Genomic DNA, 4,547 nt, shown 5'->3' with positions numbered 1-4,547 from the left:
TAATGGCATTAAAGACTGACAGACAACATCCAAGAAGAAACTACTTGCTATGAAACTGAGGAAGGGATCTGTGAACCACTGGAATTGAAGCACTGAAGAATAGCTAGGATTTGAATACACAGAGAGAAAGGGAAGAGCATATATTGCTTGTGAAGTCCTCACAGTGCCTATAATTTACCTTGAAAACAGATCACTGTCAAGAATACAGATCATTAGCAGTTAGCAACCAAAACACAGGGACACACTGGAATCGCCCAGGCAAAGCAAGAGCCACAGGTTTTAGGACACAGCTAGTGGCAAGGAGAGAAACCTTCACTCTTTGTTCAGACATCGGTACTGCCATGAGATATGGTGATGGGCACAGTATTGGAAGAAGACTCTGTGTCCACAAGTGAAGAAAGTGTTCAGACACAGGATCCAGTCTCCATCAATACCAAATGATGATGCTGAGAAGCATTTCTTTTTTTTTTTTTAATATGGAATGCTTCATAAATTTGCATGTCATCCTTGTGCAGGGGCCATGCTAATCTTCTCTGTATCATTCCAATTTTAGCTTATGTGCTGCCAAAGTGAGCACCTGAGAAGCATTTCTATCCCTGATGACATTTACTCACCTCCAAAAGGTGAGAGTGTATGAGTAAGAATACATGATCTTCAAAATTATCTGTAGATCTGATTTTTTAAGATTTTATTTTTGTTATTGGAGACAGGGAGTGCAGCATCTGGAGAAATAGCCAGTGATTGAAAGGGCTTGCTGCTTCTGTAAAGGACCAGTGTTTGGTCCCATAATCAAAGTCACCTGTACTTTCAACTGCAGGGGATCCAATGCCCTCTTCTGGCTCCCATAGGCAACAGCACTAATGTACACACACACACACACACACTTAATTTAAAATTAATTAAATCTTAAAAATATGTAGTCTTTACAAAAAAAAACAGAGACATCAATCGACTCATTTTACCCTACACAGAGTAACTGATTTCCTCAATTCTCTAATTTTGCCTAACCAATGTATATTTTTTCACTAACATATAACGTATGCCTTCTTGCAAGGAAGGGAATGTTATGATGTTTAAAATCACACAAAATGAAGTATTTGGGATGAAACAGAGAAAATAATTTCTAAATCTGTATAGTTTGTAACCAGGGTATTAACAGAAACAAATACTATCTGGGTAAAGACGTAATTTCTAATATAACCTAATATTTATAATGTAATAAAGTGAATTTCTAATATAAACCAATACTATAAGAGACAATATTTTACTTTCACTGAAGGTTGAATAAAGGGGATAACATAACAGAAATGGAACAAAACACCTATCTCTCTGAAGAACCATCTGGCTAGAAGTAGCAGAGGAAACACTAGTGTAGATGCTGCCCCACTGGTTGTTCACAATCTGCATGCTAAGTTCTGCTGTGTTTGTGTACTCATGGACTGACTGACATTACTTGGTGACACAAATCATTGAAATGCTGGAAAAATTGCTCATGAACCAACACAATTTCTGCATTATAATAACATGATTCTTCTATTTACTGACTATGAGCTAATTTGCATTAGAGAAACATGAAGAGGAATAGAACACTCTGTCGGCAAGGTCCCATTTATCTCAGCATATTAACACTGAGTTCATGTATTCATTCACTCATTCATTTGCTCATTCTACCCACAGCACGCACCTTCCATGTACAAAATGCTGGGTTAAGCCTCAGAGGAGGCAGGAACATAAATGTAAATAACAATAAATTGTTATTTGTTCCAAAGCTTGATCGCCATTTTTTAGCAATGAATTCTCAGGTCAGAATGTATAACAATCAGACAGACTGAGATCATTTTGAGTTGGACACCAGAGCTGTTATCAGGACTCTCCCTGCCACATATGTAATATTCTGAAGTGGACTGAGGTACCTTTTCCCCTTTTCTTGTTAAAGTCGTTCTCTCAGAAACTGATTTGTTTTGTGCTGTTTTCTATTCACATCACGATCCAATCAAACCACAGAATATAGGAAAGATCAGAGTAGTGCAGTCTAGCCATCTACAGTAATTCATAGAATATATGAGGCATTAAAATTTTCATTCCTCATTCCTATAAGAAAGGCTATAAAGGTAACTGAAAATGATGTAGAATATGAATTCATTCCTGAGACAATGATTGTAGCAAGAATAGAGAAAGACATAAAACAACAAACCATTTTCCCCCTAGCCTTAAACCCCTTTTTTCAAAAACAGTTCGTGCCTGTGTCAGGTCGACACTCTCACTTTTATCCTGTATCTCTTTGGCTGTGTTCTCATCTAGACGGTACACACAGACACACACACACACACACACACACACACACACACACATGAGCCCAGAAACTTTTCAAGTATTGGGTGTCTGCATTTTTATCCAAAGCAATCTTAGAAGTATCCCTATGAGTACACAGGGAAATGTGTAAGGTTATATCATCGACACCCAGAGACACTGGGCAAAATGATGAAACCTGTGAGCAGAGCAGACAGTGCACAGGAGGGGTGGGAAGCTCATGTGCTCTGCTCCACATTGCAAGGATGACACTCTGGCTTGTACTTCCTTCTGTTGGGCATTTTTTTCTTTTACAATAGATGTTTTTCGTATGTGTGTGTACTTGGTTTTGTTTGTCTGTGTGGAGTCTCTGTGTATGTGTGCCTCAGTGGTCATGTGAAGGTCAGAGGACAAGTTCTCAGCCCCAAGATAACTGGCCCTCAGTTTTCAAGAGGTTCTCATGCCTTGGGCTCCTACCTTGCCATCAGGGCATGCAAAGATTACAGATGCATTCTCCATTGCAGCTGGCTGTGTTGTAAGCCCTGCTACAGACTGAACCACCCCTAGGACTAGAACAAGATTTCTATTCCATTCATAGTTGTTGCTTTTACTGTTGTTTAACATAGTAAATAAGTAAATAATGATTCACAGACCAAAACAAATAAACAAAAAAAAATCCACATTTTTTCTACTTTAAGGATCTTAGTCAAAAGACAATGAGTCTTATATGAAGACACACGAGAAAGCAGAATTACGTAACTGAACTAGTGATGGAGGTAATGTGATCAAGAAACTCAAGTACAAATGTTCTTAAAGGTCCTGTTCTTTTGTTTTCTTGGCAATGCATTGTGTTTTCCCTAGATAGAGAACCTGGAGAAAGTGTTTGTGGCTTTGTCACTACATTAACAAATTACATTCTAAAGAAGAAGAGAAAGTATTTTTGAGTTTTGATTTTAAATGAAGCTGGTTCCTTGAACTCTGGTATTCTTGAAGGTACCTATGCTACATGACCCTCCCCACCCAGCATGACAGACATTCTCCAAGTAGATGGACAGATGAGAGCACTTTGTACAGTATGTTATACTTAGAAATGGTAAGACTTCATCCTTTGGCTTTCTCCCTTCTGTTCATTGCTTCTATGATGTTTCTTGGTTCAAACTCTACTCAATTGTGACTAAACTAGTAAATTTCAACCCAATATTTTGTCTCTGTAAGCCACAGGATTTTTTTATTATAAAGAAGAATGATAAAGTGAAGCTTTTAGTCTTAAGAATAAATACAGATCCCATTTTGGGTCTGCTGCTGGACCTTCTTTTCTTCAGTCTCTAATCCATTTTTGTCCTTGCAATTCTTTCAGACAGGAAGAATTATGAGTCAGAGTTCTTGACTGTGGGATGGCAACCCCATCTCTCACTTGATGTCCTGTATTTCTGCTCAGGTGGGCTCTAAAAGTTCCCTAAGGTCCCTCCTTTTGAGTCCTGAGAGTCTCTGACTTCCCAGGTCTCTAGTATATTCTGGAGGGCCCCCCTACCACTTGCCTCCTGAGGCTGCCTGTTTCCATTCTTTCTGCTGGCTTTCAGGGCCTCAATCCTTTTCCCAATACCTAATCATGTTCCCTGCTTCCCTTCTCTGTTCCCTTTCTCACCCAGGACTCTCTCTCCTTTCCCCCTCCTGTGACTGCTTTCTTCTCCCTCCCAAGTGGGATTAAGGCATCCTCACTAGGGCCCTTCTGCTTTAACAAGTATCCTGAGTATTCTGTACATTTTTTGTCTAATATCCACTTATTAGTGAGTACATACTATGCAAGTCCTTTTGGGTCTGAGTTACCTCACTCAGAATGATATTTTCTAGTTCCATCCATTTGCCTGCAAAACTCAGAATGTGCTCATTCTTAATAGCGGAGTAGTATTCCATTGTGTAAACAAACCACATTTTCTGTATCTATTCTTCTGTTGTGGGACATCTGGGTTGTTTCTAGCTTCTGGCTATTACAAATATGGTCACTATGAACATAGTGGAACACAAGCCCCTGTTGCATGGTGGGGCATCTTTTGGGTATATGCCCAAGAGTAATATAGCTGGATCTTCAGGTAGATTTTTTTCCAATTTTCTGAGGAATCTCCAGACTGATTTCCAGATTGGTTGTACCAGTTTGCAATCCCACCAGCAATGGAGGAGAGTTCCTCTTTCTCCACATCCTTGCCAACATGTGCTGTCATCTGAGGTCCAGCGGCAGGCCCAAAGTGAGATCCAGCTCA

At 39.5% G+C, this 4,547-nt stretch overlaps 1 non-coding gene across 1 annotated transcript; it reads right to left on the bottom strand.

Annotated features, from left to right (window-relative positions):
* Nucleotides 1-470: 470 nt before the first annotated feature.
* On the bottom strand, nt 471-577 carry LOC114623986. The gene has a single exon (XR_003711864.1). It is a non-coding gene; the product is annotated as a U6 spliceosomal RNA (small nuclear RNA).
* Nucleotides 578-4,547: the final 3,970 nt, after the last annotated feature.

This window comes from Grammomys surdaster, unplaced genomic scaffold (genome assembly GCF_004785775.1).
Source record: "Grammomys surdaster isolate TR1022 unplaced genomic scaffold, NIH_TR_1.0 64, whole genome shotgun sequence".
NCBI classification, from domain to species: Eukaryota; Metazoa; Chordata; class Mammalia; order Rodentia; family Muridae; genus Grammomys; species Grammomys surdaster.
Note: the sequence above shows the minus strand (reverse complement) of the source record. Positions and strands in the feature narration are given on the sequence as shown.